The 13,523-nt window shown below is 39.7% G+C and overlaps 1 long non-coding RNA gene across 1 annotated transcript in view; it reads left to right on the top strand.

The window, feature by feature from the left end:
• LOC149011751 (uncharacterized) overlaps nt 1–13,523 on the top strand; it is a 78,655-nt gene that overhangs the window by 1,195 nt on the left and 63,937 nt on the right. The window lies entirely within an intron of this gene.

The following is a 13,523-nucleotide window of genomic DNA, read 5'->3' as shown; positions in this document are numbered from 1 at the left end:
TTAGATCCTCCCAAGCAGAATGGTGAAATGGGGTTTTGTTTGGTTTCCCATTGCCTGAATTAGGGTACACCAAACTTGGTTTTATTTGTTCATTGTTCAAATCCCCCCACCTGAATGGTGAACTGTGCTAACTAATTTGCTTCTTAATAATTTCGCTTGGTTCCTCTCCTAACAAACTCAGGGTATAAAAGCATATTTTAACTTTCTTTCTTTTCCTTTGTTTACTAGCTATTTACTTTGAAGATGTTGCATTACACACTAGAAGGTAAATGAACAAAGGGTAAAGAAGAAGGGAGGAAACACATCATAGAAGAATAAGAAGGGATCCATAACCTTTCTTTAACCCCCCCCCCCCCCCCGGCAGGGTTTCTTCTTCTTCTGTTAAAAAGAGTGTCTTTGAAATGTTAACTATGTAGAAGACATAGTTATCAAGGCAGCAAGGCAACCACAGTATTGGAGACTGTTTGAAAAACCAATGCAATACCAACAAGGTGGCAACACACCAGAAGACTCAGCTGCATCATGATAACTATGCTTGAAGAACATGGTCTTTGTCACAGTATCAACTATTGAAATAAGAAACCAGAACCAAGAAGTTAAAGTAGAGAGGAGAAAATTAACTATATTAGAGAAGAGGAGTCATAGATGGAGTAAATTGGCCAGCCAAAACCCCAATCAATACCATGTAGCCACTTAAGATGCAGAAGGACACAAAATTAGACTGAACTGTTCAGAATTATGCATAAAAAATTATGAATGCTCAATATACCCCTACTCTGATTTTACTACTGAACAGTCTCCATGGTCTAAAGTGGGATGGTATGAATATGTTACATTCTGTTCCATGCTTTCAGTTGTTACTATTACTACTTTTTTTATGATGAATCTTGTTTTGGATATCTACAGTTATTAATTGGATGCCCTGCCTCATATTCAACTTTTGGGCTTTCATAGGCATTATGTTTCAGGTGACTTATTGTTTACAACATCATCTGTTTCTTTTTCCTGTAATTTATGTATCATTTCAGTTTGATGGGCAAAGAGGTCTAGAACAAACATTTAGTGTTGTTTTAATGGGAAAGCCAGCCCTTGCCTACCTTCAACTTTCTTGGATGTTAAATGCATCCTCTTGCATGACACCTGGACTTTCTAAAACCTGTTGTTTCTTGAACCAGTAAAATAGTATATTTAGAAAGAGGCAGGAATAAAAGGGGAAAAAGGACTTTTCATCTCTCTCTCTCTGTGTGGGTTAGGGAATACGAGAGAATATAGGGGTAGAGAGGTCACAAGACTAGAGGATACCCTAGTCTATAAATGTAACTGAGAAAAGGTAATTGAGGAGAGAATGATATCCTTAATTTTCTAACTTCCTCTCTAAGCTTCTTCTACTTCCTTTCCAATTCCATCTTCTAAATTGCTGTTCCCCTCCTCTAATACTCCTCTGCTCTAAGCCTCAAATACGGGGTTGTGATAGTGTGTGTGTCATCCATTATCTTTTCCCACCTTTCTAGCTCTCCTTCTACCTGACCACCAGCTATTAGTAGTGAAAGGAGGCCTTCAAACTACAGATCTTCTACATTAGAAGATGACCATCATTTGTTGTATCCCTCTTCCTTAATTGACGTGCCTATAGCAATTCATATCAAAGATTTTCAGTATAGTTTAAGGATTACATGAGAACATATGGTCTTACACAGATTTTACTATAGATTTTTATAGATTACATTAAAGCTTTTCTCAACCAATCTGGTGACAGCTCATAAATCATAACCTTAAGTTGTGAGTGTCAGTCCTGGTGAGCAAATCCAACTGGTAGCAAGTACCACAGAGTCCAGGTATCACATGATCTGGTGTGCAATCTCTTCCCGTGCAGTGGGGCTATTCTTTGTCATGCTAGAAGTTATGGGCCTTATGACCATACAATTGCAAGATCTTCTGATACAGAATCCATGGAAAACCAGTGCTCTGAACACAAATAATTCTCTCTGCCTAACACTGTTAGTGGCAATAATAAATATCAGATGATATTTATGTGAGTTTCTGTTGTTATTTTGTTATCAAGTTTCTTTGGTCCTCCTCACGAACTACCTACATTTGGAAATACCATGGTATGGACTTTCTTCTCAACTATTTTCATCTAAGCTTGCCCTAGCGTGTTTGACTTTTGCATACGAGAGTTCAGTTGAGACTCTGTAAAGAGCACAATTTTGGTCAAGCTGATGTTCATGCTGTTCAACGTGGGCATCTAATAGTTGTGTGCCTACATTTTGGAACCCCCTGAACGAGCAGTGGGCCACCTGTTGGATGTTGCATAACAGCTAAACCACACGAAGTAGAGATTTATCGAGCTTTCATGGGCCTTGCAATTGTGCCAATGCCTCTTGAAACAAAAATCTTCTACACTGTTTGATTTGATTTTGAGTGTCATTCAGGTGCAAAAGGTTGGTCCATCCATTTAAGGGATCATTTGAATACTTGGATTACATGAAGAGGGTGGATAGGTTGAAACTGACACTGTATGCATCAATGGCATCTATGACACAGGAATTTATGCTAGTTCTACATGGGGATGGCAACTGCAGGGCAAATGTAAGCCTACTTGCCTTGAGCTTCTTGGTAGGGTTTCGTGCAAGCCTTAAAGCTTTGTTACATCAGTAATGATCCGGAGCTTGAGGGGTAGTCCAGTTTCCAGCTTGACCTTACATTTCAGTTATAACCTACCTACAGAGTACTTCTTAAAAGTTCTTTTATGCATGGAAGCTAAATTTTGTTTTATTGTTGATCAATGCTAGGCTGGGAACATGATCTTCTGGTTCTTCTTCAGCATTCTTGGTCAACCAATGTTTGTGCTTCTGTATTACCATGCTGTGATGAATGGAAAGGAGAGCGTAGGCAAGTGAGCCCATGTGTATCTCATTGACAAGTTGAGGAAAAAAAGAACAAGATGATCAGTTTGGGGGTGTTTAAACATCACAGCACCTTCTTTGGTATGATCACTCGGAACAGATTGTTCATTTTCACCAACCCATCTGATTTCATGGTGTTTCATTCTTCATTTTGTCGAATCATGACCCTCACTAGTAAATGCTTATCGTAGGGAAGGCATTTCCAATTTGTTGATGTAATCCATTCTGGGCCAAGGATGGTACAGTGGTAACAATTTTCTACGAAGCTTGGAAGTCTTCATTTGTCCGACCATTCTTAAATTACCTGTAAATATATGGCTGTAGATTTTGTTTTATATTCATTTGTCATACAGTTGATGGACAAATCCTGAAGCTGCACTAATTGATCTGGAGAGAGTGGGGGGTCTATTTTCGTGTTCACAGTAAAAGGGTTAGCCATTCGAGTTTATAAGCCTTGGTTTATCCAAAGCTATTCGGTGTAAGATTGAAGAGGGAGGAGTTTTACGTGTGATATTCTCTTCAATTCCCTTCAATATAAATCAAAAGGAATTATATGTCGTATAAGAAAATAACAAGACCTATACACAAGTGGGTGTGAAAATAATGTAAGATTTTGCAAATCTTGAATCTAAGTGATGTCAATGATAGCAAAAACGATTGACTTTGCAAATCAAGCTTGTGGGTCCACTTCTTCTTGATGAAGTATTTGGAATCCACCTTAGAGTGGATGCCCTCAGATAATCACGGATAGCTGCTTTGTTGGGAATCCTATGAATTAGAGACGAATTAGCAATAGTTGTAGATTCTGTTCATGTCTTTCTTTCTTTCTTTCTTTCTTTCTTCTTCTTCTTCTTCTTCTTCTTCTTCTTCTTCTTCTCTCTCTCTCTCTCTCTCTCTCTCTCTCTCTATATATATATATATATGAGGCCAAAGTATAAGCACTATTAGGAGGATAGGATCAAAAGGGATGAGGGACACTTCAAGTCAATAAGGTATGGGTGGAATATAATTCAGCAACAGTTGTGGTGCCTTTTCAAAATAGAAAGAACACATGGTTCGTGATCCAAAGATGAAATGCCCTTCAACTTGTCATCAATAGAATGAAAAATATCAAATCAATGCAAGGAAACGAATGTTCTAGTGGATTTTATTTCCTTTCTTATTCTTGCACCCCATTACATATGGTGGAAAAAAGTGGAAAGGACATGTCATTTCAACAAATAATCTTGAAAAAGTTGCAAATGCAAAAACACATAATGTAAGACTTGATGATGCTACTATTGCTATCCTTGTGTGGTAATATCTTTGCCCTTGTCATATATCTGAGGGCCTGTCAACATTTACAATAGTGGAGCTTTGTGGCCCAGTAAGCAATATAGACAACCATGTAAGTAATTCAGACAATTCATCATACATCCATTATCACATCAAAGTCATATAGCATTATGCATTTTGATACGGGGAAAATTTACATCAAACAAGGTTCATATTCGGTTCAGTCTTCGACCCCGGTCGGGTTCGAACAACTGTAAGTACCGAACCCTTGCGTATCCAAGGATGAACGTGACCCCGAAGAATTCGAGAGACGTGATTGAGTTACAAACGGTTATTGCTACTCTAAGAAATCATGTTCAACATGGAGACTACCACTAATGCGAGGGAAGGATTGTGCCTTATGAGGAAACAACTTCCTCCCCCGAGAAAAGGGGTAAAACTCTACAATTAGACGGCCACCAATGAAGATCATGAACGAATCCAAAGATCGAGAACAAGAGGTAAAACCTATATAAACAAGTAGCCTACACATGACAGAGGTGTCTGAATCGTTTCCCTTACAATCGTATTCAATTTATGCTCTGCAACTACCCAGAGTCTTGTGATCAGTTCCTTAACTGACTTAGCATTTGGAGGTGGCCTCCCAACCCCACGGTCAGACCACTTCTAACACTATTTTGTAGGTGATTCCTCAAGCATCTCACGGTTGAGTAGATTTTGGACGCATCATTTGGCGCCGTCTGTGGGAAATGCTTAAGAAAGTCATGGTTACCAAATCAGTAGCAGCGGTAGCAGCAGTTACAACTCAAAGGAACCTAAATACTCATCCTCCTCTGGGAGGAGATCCACCACCAGCAGGAGATCTTCCTGAAGGAAGTCATGCTCGAGAAGTTTGCGGAGATGAAGGATTGGTTGACGATGAACATCTAAACAACCTGAACAACCTTCAAGAACAAATGAATCAGATGCAGACTCAATTTCTAGAGATGTAGCAAACACTTCGTGTAGTGGCGAGACATTTGGGAGCTCCTCGAGATCCAAATCACCATGATCGGGGGGGGCCGAGGATCGAACACGAAGAGCAAGGATACGACTTTTCCCGATCCAAGGATATTCTCCTCAGAGAAATAGACAACAAAACAAAGGTCAGAACTTCAAGCAAAATCCTCATGAAGATCGGGAAGGTCGATCCAAAGTCAGAAGAACTAGAGAATTTCCCAGAAGAGATGGTCAGCATGATCAGGCACAGGAGAGTCGAACTGGAACTCTCACTAGGTTAGAATGAGGGGTCCGCACTCATACTGTTGGTGCTAATTCTGCCGATCGCCTTGAACCGATCTAGTTTCGCATTGAACTCCTTAGATATGAATCGATCTAGTTTGCTCTTCGATCAATCAACCTTTCACTCCTGAAAGAGATAGAACACTAGTAAGAAACGGAGCTGATCGTCTTGGTCGGCGTCTCATCTCCGACGATCTAGTCAGTATTGTGAAGACGATGCTTCAGAGCTCACTGGAGCTTCCAAAGTGTTCTAATGGAGTTCAACAGAGTGAATTTAGAGTCTGGTTGATTTCAGAGACTTACCTTCCTCGAGTCTTCCTTTCCACTTTATATAAACTTTCCCTCTTATAACACTTTTTCAATCATGACCATCGGATCATCGCTCCTCTTTGGACGTCGCTGATCATCCCTCCTTTATTCTTTTAATCGAACCCAGCTAAGATTGGTTAGACCGGTATAAACCGGAAATGGATACTTTAGTCACAACATAAGCCCCCAAGCCTACTAATCAGGTTGAACTTATATGAGACTCTAATCAGTAGGTTTAATCCCGCTTGTTGAAATCATCCAGCATACCCTGTTCAGCCATTACGCCTTTTCGCTTGGTACTCCTTGATTTCTTCAGAACATTGTTGCCAAGTCATCATATCATCATTAACTTGAAAGTTGATTTATGGCTCTCTCCCTTATAAAATTATATCCTCTGTAATAGTTGAATATAATAGTTGAACTGCCTTGCGTGATTATTATATTGCTGTACCCAGCCCCCAAATCATCCTGAAACCGGCTGAAATCACTTCCTTGTCAAACTTTTCGACAATTTTTAAAGATCACTTTTCATCTTCCTTAACGTTACCGCCGCTTGATCATAAATTTTGTCTCTTTCCCACGTACGATCATCATGTCTTCCCTTACTCTTCATACATCATCCTCATGCTTTTCGACTGCAATTTCCTATATTCACCGATTGATCCCACGCGTCGGTTATGAAAAGTAATGACCATTGATTTTGGACCATTGTGTATTTCCCCCCATTTTTCAAGAAGTTTTCCTTCGCCTCTTTTCACTCTTTATATATAGCTGTCAACTGTCACCTGCTCTCCTCCGTACTTTGTTCTCCTTCTTTGAGAATATCAAACATACCTATCCGCCATTTTTCCTATCACTGCTCTCCTGATTTTGTCCTTTGAGTCCTCTTCTTCTTTCCTGTTTTCTCTTATGGATACTGCATCTAACCCTTCTATTCCCAGTACCTCCATACAACCTGCTATTCCTCTCAGTACTGAACAACCGAAAGATATGTCTGGCGCTTCTTCTTCTCATCAAGGTCCTCAGATTGGAAACCCACTCCATATGCTCACGATGAAGCCATCGTCGTTTATACTCCTGTAGATATGTCCAGAGAGAAGATGGACCCAAAATACGCAGGCCCTGAGTAGTATCCCACAAAAATAAAGAAATCTCACCTGGCCTCCTATTTGGAAAATTACCATTTCCCTTCTGATGCCAGAATATGGGTTCCTGAATCTTCTGACCGTCCCTATTCAGTTGATCCAGGAGTCATCACCATTTACCTTGATCACCTTGATTCAGGTTTCAGAATCCCTTTGATTCCCATAGTTCAATCTTTGTTGGACTACTATCATGTCTGTCCCTCTCAACTCACTCCAAACAGTTGGAGACTAGTTTACTGTTTTGTTGCTTTTATCCTCAAAATGAATCGCGTTCCCTCTGTTGAACTTTTCAGAAATTACTACACCCTGAAATTATCCCTCGAACGCGGATATCTTCATTTTGCCAGAAGAACCTGCATTTCAAATGAACTGGGTAATGATTCCCAAATTTTCATCGATTCCTCCATTCCCCATGATAACAAGCAATGGCGAGAAAAGTATTTTTTCTGCGCCATTCCGAATCCAAACTTTCGGTCCCAATGGTGTTTACATTCCCTGAACTCCTTATCTCCTTTGAAAGTGCGTCCAAAACTCAATGAGTACGACCGAGAAACTTGGAGTTTGATTTCTACTGGAACTCCAATCGATGCGGCCAACTTAAAAACGGATGTAGGTCTTATCAGTCATGGTCTCTTTCCAGGTAAAGGTGATAACAATGATATACCCTTCTTTCCTTTACCATTACTTTTCCTTTAAATCTTTTTCTTCATTTTTTGCATCTACAGAAACAGTTGCTTGTCCAATCCCTAGCGTTGCTGATCTTCGAAGAATTGTCTTAGAAGAAAAGAAATCTGACCCCAAAGTTATCAAATCTTCCAAGAAAATGAAACACATTGCCCTTCGCCCTTCAAAGAGAAAGCCTGCTGAGAAGGAAACTTCCCTTGGTCAAGAAAAAGTTGACCAGCGCGCCAGAAGATTCCGCCAGAGAAAACATTGACGTTCAAATTGTGAAGACTGTTGTCAGCAAAACACCTGGTCCCAAGATGAGGACCTCAAGAACTTCCAACACCCTGAGATGTAGACTTAGGTCTAGAGGTCCAGTTTCTTATCAAGGTTTATCTGGTTAAAAGAAAAAGAAAAGAAAAGAATCCCATCCTGCTCCTACAAAAGTCCCCACTGAGGAAAACAATCCTCATGAAGAAATTCCTGCTGCCACCGATGAAGAAATTCCCGCTGCCACCGAAGCTAATGTTGAAGAAATTAGAGAAAGCTCACTGCCACACATACCAGCTGATTTATCCCACGATACTTCTATCTTCACAAAAAAGATGGTTGAGGATGAAGATCGAGGTAAGGACTTTTTTGACTATTCTCCTGATCATCTGAAGAGAATTGCTGAAGATATATTAATTCATGCTGCATGTAATATTATTGAGGAAATTGCTGACCAATTGTGTAATATGAATGTTGATATGTCTGCCTCTCCCTTGGAAGTTGTTGCCAAGGATAATGTGAATGAACACTCTGCTTCTGTCTTACCCTTATCAATCCCCATGTTAGATGTTGTTGTTCCAGTCATTAATGGTCCCCCTTTTGTTGAAGAAAATGATCAAGATGTTCCTCCCTTAGAAGAAAATAATCAGAATATTCCTCTCCCTGAAGAAATTCATGAAGTTGCCCCACCAGAACATAATGCTGTCCATCCAAAAGCTCTTATGGTAGTTGATCTCCAGATTGCTCATGGAGATCAAGAAAATATTGTTATGCATATTGGTTCAAATGATGCTGCCGTAAATGTAGATCATGAGAATGTAATTGAGGTTGCTGATCCTCAACCAGTCCCTGACCAACCTGATGATACCATGATCATTGCTAACTCTGGAAACCCTTTCAATCCTGAGTGGCTTTTAAAAGAAAATCATACAGCCAGCCATAATTGGGAGGTTGCCAGAGAGTGGGGAACCAAAGGCCCGATCCCCCGTGACAAGAGAAAAACAGCTCGAATGTCCGACTCTGAACTTTACTCTCACGGATGGGGGTAAGAAACAGATCCCTACTCTTATTCTTTTACTAAAATTGATTTACTATTGATTTATATATTTATTCTATTTCGTTTATATTGATTAATCTACAGATGTTTTGGAGCTGGTTTTAATGCATTTTCTGAAGTGTTGGAGAGGGAAAAAACTTTATCCCAGGAAAATGATAATCTGATCAAGAGGAATTTTGAGCTGGTCAATGAGGTACAAGAACTTCGAAGAAATTTGGACTCTTCAAAGAGAAAATTAATAGCTGTTGAGTTCAAAGAAATTGATTTGATCAATGATCTTGATAGTTTGCACACTGATTATGAACTTTGCTCTGACCATTGTGCTGATTTGTAGGAAGAGATTTCCATGTTGAGAGATGCCATTTTGAATTATAAAGATGAGCTCCTTCAGCTCGAGATGTTAAAAAATAATGCCCTTGACAGGGCCAGGATTGCCACTGATGAGAGAGAAAATTTTAGAGAAAGATTAACCAGAGCTTTTGCCTGGTCCAGAGATGTTGAAAAGGAAAAGGATGAACTTTTGGAAAAGTTCAAAAAGATTGAAGAATTGAATACCAACTTGGAGTTGGCCCAGGAATATCATGTGAAAGCTTTCAGTTCAATTTTACAGGAAAAGTCTGCTTTAGAGGATAAAAATGATGGTTTGGGATTGAGACTCTGCGAGGTGACAGCAGAGAAAGATAATCTTGAGGTTTCCCTAGGCTTGATTTCAAAGGAAAAGGAAAGCCTTCATGCTCTTTTGGATGAAACTCTAAAATTTAAAGCCTTACTGCATGAAGATTTAGAATTAGAGAGAAGACAATTTGAGGCAGAAAAGAAAAGAATACATAATGAAAATCAGATTGTTCTAAGTTCAGTCACCTCTTCTATGAAGGAAGTTGGAGATAATCCAGCTTTCCTCGGATTTTGCAAAAGCATGGTGAAAGACTGCTTTGATCAAATCTTCTCAGAAATCCTCAAGATTCACCCTGATATAGATTTCAAATTGTTACCTCCAGAATTTCTCCCATCCAGAACATTTTTCGATCTCAGGAATTTGAGATACCCCGATTCTGATAGTCCATCAGAAGATGATTCTGATAATGATGAAAGTGAGTCTTCCAGCTCTGGCTAGAATCATTCTACCAGTGATGTAGGAGATAATGATGATGATGACTCATCTTTTCAAGGTGGTGAAGGACTTGTTGCTGATAAACCTGTTGATAAAGCTGCAGATGTTGATCCGTTTGATAATGTTGCAGATGTTGATTCGTCTGCAAAATCACAAATTTAGGAAAACCTTCCCTTTGTTTATGAATCTTACCTTTTTCCTTCCTCTTGTTAACCTCTTCAGCATATGAGGTCTTTGATCTTGTCTATCTTTTATGTGAATGAAATTTTCTTTTTTCTTTTGCTCCTTTTGGCTTTGACAGAATAGTATCTTTTATAATATTGGCTATCATCTTCTGACCATTGCATGTCTTAATAACTGATTAGATATTCCCAGATAATGGTCTGCGGAAAATCTTTAAGCTTTCAATGAAAAATCCTCCACATAATTTGCTTCATGAATTACTTTATTGATTAGCTTCTTCGTTCTCGATCAAAAGGCTGCCTTAGAGAAATGGTTGCTGGAGCCTGACTTTGGAAAGTCGGGATCATCCTCGAAAGGCATGATCTGTGATTATCTTAGCATGACCTGGCTACCTGAGCCTGACTTACGTAAAGTCGGGACCACCCTCAAAAGGAACGATCCGTGATCAGCTTCGGAAAGCATGACTAGGCCTCGGAAGGCTGGCTACTTGAGCCTGACTTACGAAAAGTCGGGACCACCCTTGGAAGGAATGATCCATGATCAGTTTCAGAAAGCACGACCAGGCCTCAGAAGGCTGGCTACTTGAGTGTGACTTACGAAAAGTCGGGACCATCCTCGGAAGGAATGATCCGAATCAGCTAGCATAATCAGGCCTCGGATGGCCGGCTACTTGAGCCTGACTTCGGAAAGTTGGGATCACCCTCGGAAGGAATGACCCTGGATCAGCGTTAAAAGGCATGATCAGACCTCGAAAGGCTGGCCACTTGAGCCTGACTTCGGAAAGTCAGGATCACCCTCGGAAGGAATGACCCTGGATCAGCGTTGAAAGGGATGATTAGATAACTGGTTCGCAAAAACATCTTTCGGATAAAATGAAGAAGAAACTTTTGATGACAACAATTAATAAGATGATTTCTTCAAGAATACCAAAAAATCCTGCCTCCTTTCTATTGATAATATTTCTTGAGGTGAATTACATTCCACGGTCGTTTCAAACAACTCCCATGAGCATCTTTTAGCCAATATGTGTTTCTGCTCACAGTTTTTGTCACCACATATGGCCCCTCCTAGTTTGCAGAAAGCTTTCCACAGTTTCTTGGATCTGATGCTGACTTTTTTCTCAAAACCAAATCTCCCACTCTAAAAGATTTAGGTCTGACTCGAGCATTGTAATACGCCGCTGTTCTCCTCTGATATTCTATGTTGTGGTATAAAGCTTTTTCTCTGACTTCATCTAAGAACTCAAGATTTGCCCTCAGCCCTTCTTCATTAGTTACTGGATCAAATCTTTCTGATCTTTTTGTTCCCACCATAACCTCCACTGGAGCCAATGCCTCAGACCCATACGCTAGTCTAAAAGGTGTTTCTCCTGTTGGTGTCCTGACTGTAGTCCTATACGCCCACAATACATGAGATAGTTCATCAATCCACAAGCTATTTGCCTCATCCAGTCTCCTTTTTATTCCCTGCAGAAGTGTTCTATTGGTTACCTCGATTTGGCCATTGCATTGAGGATACGCCACAGATTAGTGCTTGCATTCAATATGATAATCTGCACAAAATTCTTTGAATCTTTCATTGTTAAATTGTGGTCCGTGATCAGTCAATAAAATCTTTGGCAGACCATATCTAAATATGACATGATTTCTAAAGAACTTCTCAATTTGATTTGTGGTAGTCGTGGCTAAGGCTTCTGCTTCTACCCACTTTGTAAAATAATCAATTGTAGCTACCACGAACTTTTTCCCTCCAGTTGTAATAGGAAACGGACCTAATAAATCCATACCCCACATAGCAAATGGAAGGGGATTAAGTATCGATGTCAATTGTTCTGCTGACTGGCTTTGAATTGGTGCATGAATCTGACATTGATGACATCTCCTAACATACTCAATTGCTTCAGATTGCATACGAGGCCAATAAAATCCTTGTCTTAGAATCTTATAAGCCAAAGCCTTCCCACCTAAGTGACTTCCACAGATTCCTTCATAGACCCCTGACAAAGCATATCGTGCATCAAATGGTCCCAAACATTTCAAAAGTGGCCCGAAACTGTCCTTTTATATAATAGTTCATTCTTTTGGATAAACCTAGCAGCTCTTCTTTTCACAGTTCTAACCTTTTCTCTATCCTCAGGAAGAACGCCATCTTTAAGATACTGTATAATAGGATCCATCCAAGATACTTTTGCATCGATTTCGATTATCTCTGGCTCTGAATATACTGAAATATCCAACTCCTCAAAATATACAGCCTGTGGTATAGAAGTGGATTTTGCAGATGCTAATTTCACCAGAGAATCTGCCTCACTGTTTTGATTTCGGGATATTCTCATAATTGAGAATTGTGAAAACCATTCTTTACACTCCCATACCTTCTTAAGATAGTTGACCATCCGATTATCCTTCACATCATATGCTCCCGTAACTTGGCTGACCACCAGCTCGGAATCACTTTTTACTTCAATGTTCTGTACACAGAGAGATTTGGTCAATCACAAACCTGCAATAAGAGCTTCATATTCCGCTTCATTGTTTGAAGCATGAAAATTAAATCGAAGTGCATTCTGAATTACAAATCCGAACGGACTTTGTAAAATCACCCCGCTCCCTGATCCCTAAGAATGACTTGACCCATCAACATGCCAACTAGAAGACATTTCAATGGAATCTTTTTCCTCCTCCGGTAGTGAAATACTTTTAGCAATAAAATCAGCCAACACCTGTGCTTTTATCGCAGTTCTGGGTTTATAATCTATATCATGTTCTGTTAATTCTACTGCCCATGATACCATTCTCCCCGCCAGATCAGGCTTATGCAATATTTTCTTTAAAGGCCAGTTAGTAAGAACAATAATTGGATGAGCCTAAAAATAAGGTCTAAGCTTCCTAGCTGCCATTATCAAAGCTAAAGCCTGTTTTTCAAATTCTGGATATCTAGATTCTGCATCTAACAATGTATGACTTACAAAGTAGATAGGATTTTGGACAGTACCTTCTTCCCGAATTAACATTGCGCTTACTGTTGCCTTCGAAGAAGATAAATATATCTGCAAGATCTCTCCTGGCTTTGGTCGAGATAGAACTGGTGGACTGGTTAATCTCCTCTTTAATTCTTCAAATGACTTTTGACAATCCTCTATCTAGTTGAATTCATTGAGTGCATTTAAATTTTTCAACGCGTTGAAGAATGGTGCACATTTATCTCCTGATCTCGATATGAACCTGCTTAATGCCGCTACTCTTCCTGTTAGACTTTGGATCTCCTTCATACTGTTGGGCGCCATCATATTCAAGATAGCCCTGATTTTTTTTGGATTCGCC

This window comes from Hakea prostrata, chromosome 7 (genome assembly GCF_041222555.1).
Source record: "Hakea prostrata isolate BN-2017 chromosome 7, UWA_Hpros_2, whole genome shotgun sequence".
NCBI lineage: Eukaryota > Viridiplantae > Streptophyta > Magnoliopsida > Proteales > Proteaceae > Hakea > Hakea prostrata.
This window is presented reverse-complemented; position numbering and strand designations above follow the sequence as displayed.